Here is a 13,452-nt window from a genome sequence, read left to right on the forward strand (position 1 = left end):
ATTACTTCTGTGATATGAATTCAGCCTGCAATTTCAGGATTTTTCAAATCAGTTTCTGGGTTGGACTTAACAAATGTGCGAAAGACAAAAAAGGATGGATAGAAGCAGATCAAGTCATGGTCAGTAAGGATATGAGGGCGGATAATACAATGGTCAGTAAGGGTATATGGGGGCTGATAATACAATGGTCAGTAAGGATACATGGGGTCTGATAATACAATGGTCAGTAAAGATACATGGGGGCTGATAATACAATGGTCAGTAAAGATACATGGGGGCTGATAATACAATGGTCAGTAAGGATACATGGGGGCTGATAATACAATGGTCAGTAAGGATACATGAGGGCTGATAATACAATGGTCAGTAAAGATACATGGGGCTGATAATTCAATGGTCAGTAAGCATAAATGGGGCTGATAATACAATGGTAGGTACGGATAAATGAGCGATAATAATACAATGGTCATTAAGGAAACACGGGGTCTGATAATACAATTGTCAGTATGGATACAGGAGAATGATAATACAATGGTCAGTTAGCATACACGGGGCTGATTATACAATGGTCAGAAAGGATGCAGGTGGATGATAATGCAATGGTCTTCAAGGATACATGACTCTGATAATGGAATAGTGAGTAAGGATACAAGAGGATGATAATACAATGGTAACAAAGGATACCGAAGGATGAAAATACAATGGTCAGTCAGGATACCGGAGGATGATAATCCAGTGGTCAGTAAGGATACATGGGGACTGATAATACAATGGTCAGTAAGGATACACGGGGGCTGATAATACAATGGTCAGTAAGGATACACGGGGTCTGATAATACAATGGTCAGTAAGGATATATGGGGGCTGATAATACAATGGTCAGTAAGGATACATGGGGGCTGATAATACAATGGTCAGTAAGGATACATGGGGGCTGATAATACAACGGTCAGTAAGGATACCGGAGGATGATAATACAATGGTCAGTAAAGATACATGGGGGCTGATAATTCAAGGATACATGACTCTGATGATAGAATAGTGAGTAAGGATACAAGAGGATGACAATACAATGGGAACTAAGGATACCGAAGGATGATAATACAATGGTCATTAAGGATAGATGGGGCTGATAATACAATGTTCAGTGAGGATACATTGGGCTGATAATACAATGTTCAGTGAGGATACATGGGGCTGATAATGCAATGGTCCTGAAGGATAGGTGGGGCTGAATATATAATGGTCAGTAAGGATACATGGGGGCTGATAATACTCTGGTCAGTAAAGATACAGTAAGCTGATAATACAATGGTCAGGAAGGATATATGGGGCTGATAATACATTCGTCAGTAAGGATAAACGGGGTCTGATAAAACAATCTACATTAAGGATATTTGGGGCTCATCATACAATGGCCAATGTTGATCCATGGGGCTGATAATACAATGGGCATTCAGTTCAAATGGGACTGATAATACAATGGTCAGTAATGCTACCTGTGGACTGATAATACAGTGGTCTGTGTGGGTACACGGGTGCTAATAATACAATGATAAATAAGGGCATATGGTGTCTGATAAGACAATGGTCAATGAGGGTAAATGGGACTGATAATACAATGGTAAGTACGGATAATGGGGGCTGATTATACAATGGTCATTAAGGATACATTGATGCTGATAATACAATTGTAAGTGAGAATAGATGGGGTCTGATAATAAAGTGGTCAGGACGGATACATGGGTGCTGATAATACAATGGTCAGAGAGGATACATGGGGGCTGATCATACAATGGTCAGTCACGATACATAAGGGCTGATAATACAATGGTCAGTAAGGATACCTGGGGCTGATAATACAATGGTCAGTAAGGATACCTGGGGCTGATAAAACAATGAGTAAAAGGGCAGTCAAAGGAAGCGTGGGACTGATTTGGGACAAAAAGGAGATCTTCTTGTGGAGGCAGTGGGCATGGCTGAGGTACTAAATGAATGCTTCGCATCAGTCTTCAAGAGAGAAGAGGATGCTGCCACTGTCACAGTAAAGGAGGAGGTAGTAGCGATATCAGATAGGGCAAAAATAGGTAAAGAGGAGGTACTTGAAAGGTTGGCAGCTCTCAAAATAGAAATATCACCCGATCCGAACCAGATCCATCCTATGTGACTGAGGGAAGTCAGGGTAGAAATTGCAGAGGCTCTGGCCACAATCTTCCAATCTTCCTTATATATGCGGCAATGCCAGAGTATTGGAGGAACACAATTGCTATAACCCTGTTCAATAAAGGGGAGAGGGATAAACCCGGCAATTACAGGCCAATCAGCCTAACGTCAGTGGTGGGGAAACTTTTAGAGACAATAATCCTGGACAAAATTAATTTGCACTTGGAAAAGTATGGGCTAATAAGTGAATGTCAGCACGGATTTGTCAACGGAAAATCACGTTTCACTAACTTGATTGAGTTCTTTGATGAAGTAATGGAGAGGGTTGATAAGGGCAGTGTGTTAGATGTTGTAAATATGGACTTTCAAAAGGCTTTTCATGAAGTACCACTTAATAGACAAAATTGAAGCATATGGAATTAAAGGGACAGTGGCATTGTGGATACAATATTGGCTTATGGTCAGAAAGCGGAGAGTAGTGGTGAACGGTTGTTTTGCAGGACGGAGGGGAGCTTACAGTGGTGTTCCCCAGGGGTTGGTGTTAGGACCATTGCTCTATGTGATCTACATTGATGGCCTGGACTTAGGTGTACAGGGTATAATTTCAAAGTTTGCGGATGATACGTAACTCAGGAATGCAATAAGCAATGTGGAGAATAGTAACAGACTTCAGGAGGACAGAGTCAGACTGGTAAAATGGGCAGACACATGGCAGATAAAATTTAATGCAGAGAATGTGAAGTGATCCATTTTGTTCAGAAGAATAAGGAGACGTAATACAATCGAAATGGTACAATTTTAAAGGGGGTACAGGAACAGAGAGACCTGGGGAGTTATGTACACAAATCCTTGACGATGGCAGGATAAGTTGAGAAGGCTGTTGAAAAAGCACATGGGATCCTGGGCTTTATTAACAGAGGCATAGAGTACAAACGCAAGGAAGTTAAGCTAAACATTTATAAAACACTGGTTAGGCCTCAGCTGGACAATTGTGTTCAGTTATGTGCACCACACAGGAGGAAGGAGGTGAAGGCCTGAGAGAGGGTGCAGAAGAGATTTACGAAAATGGTACCAGGGATGAGGGACTTCAGTTATGTGGACAGACTGGAGAAGGTGGGATTGTTCTCCTTCGAGCCGAGAAGGTGAAGAGGAGATTTGATTGAGGTATTGAAAATCATGAACAATTTTGAGAGAATAAACAAGGAGAAACTGTTTGCATTGGCAGATGGGTCGGTAACGAGAGGGCACAGATTTAAGGTGATTGGCAAAAGAGCCAGAGGCGACATGAAGAAACATTGTTTTAATGCAGATCTTTGTAATGATGTGGAATGCACGGCCTGAAAGGATGGTGAAAGCAGATTGAATAGTAACTCTCAAAAGTGAATTGGATAAATACTGGAAAAGAAAAAAAATAGAGGCTCGAGGGGCTGAATGGCCTCCTCATGTTCCGAAGCTAACTCCACTTACCCATGATGCCTGCAATAGCCATATTTTCATTGTTTAATGCTAAAACCCACATAGAACCACAGTTATTTTCCAACAATGGTAACTTCTTTTAACCCTGGTGAATGGTTTTCCTCTTGAACGAGCGATTGTCTTTGAAATGGGACACACACTGACCGCCCATTATTCTCCCATCATTGGTCACCGCCCACCAGCCGCCCTCCTGTGTCCACGAAGATGAGTCTGACGGACAGATTAATCCCACTTTAAATGATCTTCCTCCACATTTACCAGGAATACAAGTGTCTGCCGCCTTCCACAAAGAGGCGCGAGGCATTGTCTGTGACTCCGTGCAGTAGCATCGATGGGAAGTTTAAACCAAAGGGAAGTAAGTCTGAAACTGCAGATAAATCCTTGTGACTGTGGTGCTGGATTGCTGTCCCATTCACGAAACACCTGGGGTATAGTAAAGATACATTGATCACCTATTCCTCTATTACCCGGACATTCTTGAGGCGAAGATCCTGCCCAGGTTTGGCTGCTCCCTAGGGAGCTCCTTTACTCTGCAACTGTATCCTTGACCATCCGTTGCCATCCTTTGTCCTTCCTCCCCCAAACTCCTCTCTTCCACTGTTTAAGTTCCCCTGGCTCCAAGAGTGCGTTCATTTTAGCCCTAATTACAATTTTAAGCTAGAAGTTTAAAGTTACCTGGGCCCACTGCCCATCTCCCGAACATGCCTGCTCTTTGAATTCATCGGTCAGCGCTGGATCTTTGCTCAAATTTGGATTCCAAATTCCTGGCCTTCTCTGCCGTCAAGACGACGCTTCTCCACTGGACGACACTGCAAGACTCAGCTGCTGTGACTCTGATCTGCTGTTCAGTTGCTTAAGTTTTAAGGTAACTTTGTCTGGTCCACAGCCCAACCCCGACCACTGCTGTTATCTGCTGACCTGATGACTGTCCCATTGGTCCGACTAGTTTTTCGGTTTTATTTTACTGAAGTGAGAATTCCTGGCCAGAAATTCACTCTCCTGGGCCGGAGTCCATCTCTCCACCGCTTCTGGATCTTACAATGACCTCCAACTTCGACACCGTTTTTCTGCCCCGCGATCGATTCTGCACACATCCGGGCTCTTCATTCTCACGGAAATACCTCCAGAAGTGCCTTCTCTGATACTTCAAATAGCTTCTGGATTCTCTCTCCCTCCGCTCCTGTCTCCGAACCAGGACATCAGTTCGTTGATGCTCCAAGCTGACTGCACCCTATCTACGTCATCTTTATCCCACCACGGGATCACTGACTATAACTTTGTTCTCCCTCATATTGTCGCCTCTATTCTCTGTTTATTACCAGGACATTTCTATCCCAATCTTGCTCTGTAACCGCGCCTATGTAACTTGAGTTTCCCTGTGTCCATTCACGTGTGTGTTTTTGCTGCCGCTCCAGACCCGAGCCCATCGCTTCTATTTCCCCTTTTTTCTTCTTTTCTCTTTACTCGTCCTAGGCCCCTCCCTCCTGTCGTCATGCCTCCTTTCATTTCTCTCCTCTCGGGTACTCTGCCCCCCAATCCCTATCCCAACCCTTCAGCACTCCTCCACCTTCCGACTCTCCGACCGCCATCCCAGGCTTGACTCCCTCTTAGATAATCCCACAGCTTCCCTCTGTGCCTCTCTTGACATCCTCTGAAGGGCCCATTGAGACACTCGTCGCTACCTCCTTATGAGCAGTAACACCAACTGCCCCTTCCGACTCTCTCACCGACCTTCCAACCCAACGTATCCGCTGCGGGCTAACCTTCCTGTCCCACTCACCCCTCCCAGCGCTAACACTGTCGATTCTGCCACCGGATCAGCTATCGCCGCCCCTCTCCGCATCTCCCTCCAGAATGTCCGTTAACTTGTGATCAAAGCCCTTGCGATCCATGATCTTACTGTGGATGATTGCATCGATATCATGGCCTTGACAGAAACCTGGCTGACGGGTGATGACACTTTCCCCCTTAATTAAGCCTGACGCCTGGTTATATCTATCACTTGACCCGCCCAGACCGCCGCGGTGGCGGTGTGCATCTTATCACCAAATCACTCCAATGTCTGACCCCCTACTCCACTGGCACCTTCTCCTCCTTTGAGCATCTCAGTCTGTTCCGCTCCTCTCACCTCTCCTATAAAATCCTCGTTCTCCACAGCCACGCAAATCCCACGCCAAGTTTCTCACCGAGATATCTTCACTGCTTTCCTCCCTCAGCCTCTGCACCGAGCGACTTCTCATCCTCGGTGATTTCAATCTCCATCTCAACTCATCATGTTCTCTCTTCTCTGAGTTCACTGCCCTCCTATCCTCCCTTAATCTCTCATATGAACATACGAACTGGGAATCCATGAGTTGCTGGGGGCCGTCAGCAGCAGCAGCAGAATTATATTCCAGCACAATCTGTAACCTCATGGCGCGGCATATTCCTCACTCGTAAGAGGACATTCGGCCCCTCGAGCCTGATCTGCCATTTGATAAGATCATGGCTGATCTGATTGTGACCTCAACCCCACTTTCCCGTCTGCCTACAATAACATTTGACTCCCTTGATAATCAGGAATCTATCTCACTCAGCCTTAAAAATATTCAATGACCCTGCCTCCACCGCTCTCTGGGGAAGGGAGTTCCACAGACTCACGACCCTCTGAAAGAAAAAAAATCTCCTCATCTCCATCTTAAATTGGTGACCCCATATTTTTAAACTGTGGTCCTAGTCTCTCTAGTCTCTCCCACAAGGGGAAACATCCTCTCAGCAGCTGCCCATTCCAGTCCTCTCATGATCTTATGTGTTTCAATGAGATCACCTCTCAGTCTTCTAAACTCCAGTGTATACAGGCCCAACTTGTCCAACCTATCCTCATAAGATAACCCCCTCATCCCAGGAATCAGTCGAGTGAATCGCCTCTGAACCGCCTCCAAAGTAATTATGTCCTTTCTTAAATAAGGAGACCAAAACTGCACACAGTATTCTAGATGTCGCCTCACCAATGCCTGTACAACTGTAGCAAAGCATCTCCACTTTTATTTTCCATTCTCCATGCAATAAATGACATCATTCCATTTGCCTTCCTAATCACTTGCTGTACCTGCATACTGACTTTCTGTGATTCTTGTACTCGGACACCCAGATCCCTCTGTACCTCAGAGTTCTGCAATCTCTCTCAATTTAAATAATGTGCTGCTTTTCTATTCCTCTTGCCAAAGTGGACAAGTTCACATTTTCCCACATTATACACCATCTGCCAGATTTTTGCCCACTCAACATAATTAACCTATTTATATCCCTTTGTAGACACCTTATCTCCCCTTCACAACTTACTTTCCTACCTACCTTTATGTCATAAGCAAATTGAGCAACTACACATTCGGTCCCTTCATCCAAGTCATTGATATAGATTGTAAATAGTTGAGACCCAAGCACTGATCCCTCTGGCACTCCACTCCTTGTAACTTGCTAACCTGAAAATGACCCATTTTTGCCTACTCTCTGTTTCCTGTGAACTAACCAATCCTTTACCATAAGGTCGCTCACCCTCCATATAAATTCCCCATTCAATTTCACAGCCACCGCCTCGACCTTGCCAGCTCACGTGACCTCTCTTCTCCTATCGTGTCAATCACGGATACGGCCATCTCTGACGACGAAGTTGTATCCCTCTCCAACCGTATCGCCCTACCCCCTCCCAACTGCACTTCTTTCTGTGTTCGTCCCTGGAACAAACTCTCCCCCAAATCATTTACAACGGCATTTCCAAATTCACAACTGTCTGGCCTTTGCCCCTCCAATCACACCCTCACCTCCACCTTTGATGCCCTTGTCCCCATTAAAACCATTATTCTCTCTCACCCGGGTCGCGCCCCCTGGTATGGCCCCCGTCACCACTCCCTTAGGTCCAGTGGACGCAAACTTGAACGTTTCTGGTGGACAACTGGTATAGTCATAAAGAAAATATGGGATCAAATATAAGAGTAATATGGGACATGACATGTGGTAAGTGTAACATGGTTGAGAGGAACAGGTGACTTTGGACCTTGGGTTCCGAAAGCTCTCCACCACTGGGGTTTCCCTCCCCTCATGCCTGGGTCTGATGTTGATTAATTTATAGAGATTGATTTTCATGTTTAGTTAACAACTCCATTAACATTGCATCATGTGACTACCCAGGATGGTAGAAGGTCAACTAGATGGTCCTTGGTCTCTCTTTCCTTTTGGAATTTTTATGTTCTTTAAACCACAAGGCCGCTTTGAAAATGGGAACCGCCTCTGGAAACTTGTCACGCTGCAATTGCACCCACCCACCAGCAGTGGCACTGCAGCGCCTTCACTGGCAAGAGAGTGTAACTGCATCGTGCCAAGTTACGTCGGCGTTTCCCATTCCAAATGTGGTACAATCACATTGTTAGTGATATTCTTCGGCTCAAATTTGATGATTCTGAGCATATTGGCATGCAAACTGTAAATCAGCGATCTTGATTATTACATGTCTGTTTAACCATGTAAGTAAACAAAAAACATTAAAAAATCACAATGAACATGTCTGCTTTGGAATGCACAGAGGAAGTCCCGCTCACCCATCACCACTGTTCTCGCTGTCCTACATTGTTTCCCAGTTCCCCAACGCCTCCAATTTAAAATCCTCATCCTCGTCTTTAAAACCCTCCATGGCCTTACTCCTCTCTATCTCTGGAACCTCCTCCAGCCCTACAACCACCTGAGATCTCTGCGCTCCTGCAATTCTGGCGTCTTATCCACCCCCACACTTTTCTTCCAACCATTGGCGGCCGTGCCTCCAGCCTTCAAGGCCCCAAGCTCTGGAATTCCCTCCCAAAACCGCTCCACCTCCTTCAAGACCCTCCTCGGAAACCCCCTCTTCGCCCAAGCTTTCGGCCGATCCTCATAATACCTCATTCTGTAGTTCAGTGTCCATTTATATCTGATTATGCATCTGCGAAGCGCCTTAGGTCAAGAAGTTTGCAGATGATATAAAAATTGACCGTGTGGTTGATAGTGAGGAGAAACGCTGTAGACCGCAGGAAGATATCAATGGACTGGTCAGATGGGGAGAAAATTGACAAATGGAATTCAATCTACAGAAGTGTGAGGTAATGCATTTCGGGACAGACAAGGCAAGGGAGTACACAATAAATGGGAGGATACTGAGAGGTTTAGGGGAACAAAGGGACCTTGGAGTGCATGACCACAGACCCCTGAAGTAGCAGGATAGGTAGATAAGGTGGTTAAAAAGGCATATGGAATACTTTCCTTTATTAGCCAAGGCATAGAATTGAAGAACAGGGAGTTTATGCCAGAACTGTATAAAACATTGGTCAGGCCACAGCTTGAGTGCTGCGTACAGTTCTGGCCACCACGTTACAGGAACGACGTGATTGCACTCGAAAGAGTTCAGAGGAGATTTACGAGGATGTTGCCACTTCTGGAGAATTTCAGCTATGAGGAAAGATTGGATAGGCTGGGGCAGTTTTCTTTGGAACAAAGGAGTCTGAGGGGAGATTTAATTGAGGTGTTTAAAATTATGACTGGACTAGATAGAGTGGATCGGGAGGACCTATTATCCTTAGCAGAAGTGTAATTGACCAGGGGACATAGATTTCAAGTGATTGGTAGAAGGATTAGAGGGGAGCTGAGAAGAATCTTTTTCACCCAGAGGTTGGTGGGGTCTGGAACTCGATGCCTGAAAGGGGGGGAGAGGCAGAAATCCTCAACTCATTGAAAAATTACTTGGATTTGCACTTGAAGTGCCGTAACCTACACGGCTATAGACCAAGTGCTGGAAATTGGGATTAAGCTAGATAGCTCTTTTTCGGCCGGCACGGACAAGATGGGCCGAATGGCCTCCTTCTGTGCTGTAACTTTCTATGTTTCCATGATTCAGCCCCTCGTATCAGTTACAAAGGAACAGTCGGAAGCCTCGTCAGACCCCTTCCCTGTTACACAGGAACAGGAGGATGCCCATTAATCCCCTTCAACTTGTTATACAGGAACAGGAGGAGTCCACTCTGCCTCTCAAGCCTGTTACACAGAAACAGGAGGAGGCCATTCAACAGCTCGAGCCTTTCCCGCCACTTTATTAAATCTTTGCCGATCTGTATCTCACTCCATTTCCCCGCCTTAGCTCCATATCCCTCGATCCCCAGGTCAAATAAAAGGGGAGGTTTTATTCCTTACTACTTTGTACTGAAAACAGAATCTGATCCTGTTCAGAAACTAGAAACCAGGGAACCAGACAGACTAAGTGAGTGGGCAAAACTGGGGCAGAATTGATGTTTAATGTGGGCAAGTGTGAGACCATTCGCTTTGGGTCAGAGAAAAACAAAGGAGAATATTTTCTTAATGGGGAGAGATTAGGAACCGTGGATGAGCAGAGAGATTTAGGGGTTCAAGTACACAATTCACCAAAATTAATCAAAAGCCCATTGGGCTGTTGGCCTTTATCTCAAGAGGGCTGGAATACAAAGGGGTGGAAATTATGCTTCAATTGTTTGGAGCTCTGGTCAGACCCCATCAGGAGACTGTCTTCAGTTCTGGGCACCGAACCTCAGGAAGGATATATTGGCCTTGGAGGGGGAGCAGCGCAGATTCACCAGAATGATACGGGGGCTTAAATCGCTGCATTATAAGGACAGGTTGCATAAAATTGGCTTGTATTCCCTAAAGTTTGGAGGCTTGTGCGGAAAACTGATCGAGGCGTTTAAAATGATCGGGGGATTAGATAGGGGAGATACGGAGAAACTATTTCCTCTGGTGGGGGATTCCAGAGCAAGGGGGCTAATCTTAAAATTATAACTAAACTGTTCAAGGGAGATGTCAGAAAGCATTTCTTCACACAAAGAGCAGTAGAAATCTGGAACCGTCTCCCCGAAAAGGCTGTGGATGCTGGGGGTCAATTGAAGCTTTAAAGACTGAGATTGATAAGATTTTTGTTGGGTGAGGGGATCAAAGGAGACGGAACAAAGGCGAGGAAGTGGAGTTGAGGTCCAGATCAGCCACCATCTAATAGAATGGCGGAACAAGCTGGAGGGTCTGAATGGCCTCCTCCTGTTCCTATGCTCATGAGTGATTAAAGTTAGAGGTACGGCAAGCAACACAAGTGGGGTCTAATCGCGTCGACACCACCCCCGCAACAGCTTGTTACAACAACAATTTGCACCTGTCCTCGATCCCTTCTGAAACTACTGACCTTGTCTCTCTTCCCATTGGGTATTTTGACAGCTGATTTTCATTTGTCCCTTTCCGTAACTAATTTAATCCTAACTATATTATGATCACTATTTCCCAGATGTTCTCCCAATGAAACACACTCCACCTGCCCTACTTCATTCCATAGAACTGGATCCAGCACTGCTTCCTTCCTCTTTGGGCTAGAAACATACAGATTAAGAAAGTTCTCCTGTTCACATTTTAAGTATTCTTCACCCTCCTTTCCCGTTACGTTGGTTTCCCCCAGTCTTCTCTGTTTCTGTGGAAATAGTTCCAATATCTAACCCGAATAGAGTTTCCCTTCCTGGGCTTCATTAGAGTGAATCTGCACTGTGCTCTCTATGGCTTTAATGTCGTTTCTATAATGGGATGCACAAAGCTGCACACAATACTCTGGAAATGTAGGCCAACCCATGTTTTGTACAAATTTGTCATTGCTTCTTTATATTTGTACTGTTTGAGCTACTTATAAAATTCAAAATGCTGTTTGCATTTGTTTATCATTTATGGAGCTGCCGTCACAATTCCATGGAATTATACATTTAAGTACTTAATTCTCACTTTTATTCAACATCATTCGGCGTCTTTTCATTAACTGTCTACACAAATTCATTGATTTGCTTCAAATATGTATCACTTAGCATTAAAATGCAGCTTCCTCGTGTCTGCTCAATCCAGACAAGCCTTCTACATCGTTCTTTAATGTTGTTATAGTCTTCCTCATATTTTGCCAAACCCTGCTTTTGTTTCCCAGCAAAATTAGAGATTGTCCTCCGTCAGTCTAAGTCCAAATCATCTCGACAAACCGTGGGACTTAGTGGGGTTTGGCACATGGACAGTCCTTTTTTAACCCGAGCACTGCAGCCTGCTCCACTGTTTTCGATCCAATGATGGATTCTAAGAGTCTCTCCACAAATAAGGTTAGAACCTCTGGTCTACACGTATCCAATGGATTTCTCTCTCCCTCCCGTACCAATAACAACAATCTAATTTCATACCAAGTCAACACAATGTCAGAACATACGGGGTCTTTCTCAATCAGCCCCAGGGAGCAGTGATATCGCAGATTGGATGGCAAAAAGTGAAACAGTCCCTAACCGAAGAGAATAACTATTAAAGCTTCATCCTTGTCATCAGCCAGGGTGCAGTAAAATCAGTTATAACCAAAGAGAAAAAAGACAAATAACGAATAAATCATCATCTTAGTCACTGTAGCTGGTCTCATCTTAGATAGCAGACTCCCTAAAGGTTGTCTCACAAAGGGACAAACTTATTTCAATGTGTTGTCTGTAGACAAACCAACTTATGTTGTTCTAACAAAAAGATTTCTCCGAGTAGTTGCCGAAATTAATGTATCTCATCAAATCCGCCTATTACATAAATCTCTTTCTGGTACAAGAATATTAGCCCAGTAATTACTTTTGCTCATACAGTGGACAACTAATGAACACATTCCAATAAAAATCAACAACAACTTGCATTCACAGACCGCCTTTAATGTAATAAACATTCCCAAGGGGATTCACAGGGGCTGGAAGTAAAACAGGCACAAACGGAATCAGGAGGTATGATGAAATCTTTCGGCAAGGAGGGTTTAAGGGGAGTGTAAAACGAGAGACGGAGGGGATAAGGTTGGTTTTAGTTGTGTGAAGGAATGGCCACCAATGGTGGGATGAAGACAGAGGAGGATGGTAAAGTATAACAATAACTACCTGGATTGATAAAGCGCCTTTTGCATGGACAGAAATTAAAGGTGCTTCACAGAGATATAATCAGACAAAAATGGTCCCGAGCCAAAGATGGGGATATTCGTAGGGGGACAGCGCAGTTCACAATCTCAGTATGTCACAAAGTGCTTTGCAACCAAAGAAATACTGCTTCAATGTGAGAAACACAGCCGACATACTGCACACAGCAAGATCCCACAAACAGCAATGTGAAATTGAACAGATCATCTGGTTTTAGTGAAGTTGATTGAGGCATAAATATTGGCCCAGACCAACGTGGAGAACTTCCCTGCTTTTCTTCGAATAGTGCCATGGGATCTTGTACATCGACTTGAGGGGACAGACTGGCCCTCGGTTTAACGTCTCATCTGAAGGACAGCACCTGTGACAGTGCAGCATTACCTCAGTACAGCACTGAAATGAAGATATTGTGTTCAAGTCTCTGGAGTGGATCTATGAACCCACAACCTTCTCAACTTCTAACTCAGAGGCAAGAGTTCCACCCACTGAATCACAGCTGATACCTGAAAGTGAGTAATGGAGATGGGGGGAGTGAGGGAGCACATTCTGGGGCGTGGCTGTGGCTTAAGAATAAGCTGCCAATAGTAGGCCAAAGAGACTGTGGATACACAAGCAGCCAGGGGTGGAGGAGAAGAGAGAGGGGCTGTAAAGCTGGGGGCGGTTGCAGAGATAGGGAGGGGTGAGGCTCTTATGTATTTAAGTTTCTAAGAAAGAAATAAATAAATACTTCGGAGACTGGAAGCCAATGCAGCTCAGTAAGGGCTTGGATGATTGGTGAAGGAGTTAGTGAGGGAATGGTTACAGACAGCAGAGTTTTGGATGAGTAGAAATTTTTGGAGATGCC

General features: G+C 44.7%; 1 protein-coding gene across 1 annotated transcript in view; it reads right to left on the reverse strand.

Moving 5' to 3' along the window:
* The window catches only part of LOC137315776 (zinc finger protein 84-like), a 142,039-nt gene that overhangs the window by 15,736 nt on the left and 112,851 nt on the right, over window positions 1-13,452 (reverse strand). The window lies entirely within an intron of this gene.

The sequence above is a fragment of the Heptranchias perlo genome, unplaced genomic scaffold, assembly GCF_035084215.1.
Source record: "Heptranchias perlo isolate sHepPer1 unplaced genomic scaffold, sHepPer1.hap1 HAP1_SCAFFOLD_56, whole genome shotgun sequence".
Lineage (NCBI taxonomy): Eukaryota > Metazoa > Chordata > Chondrichthyes > Hexanchiformes > Hexanchidae > Heptranchias > Heptranchias perlo.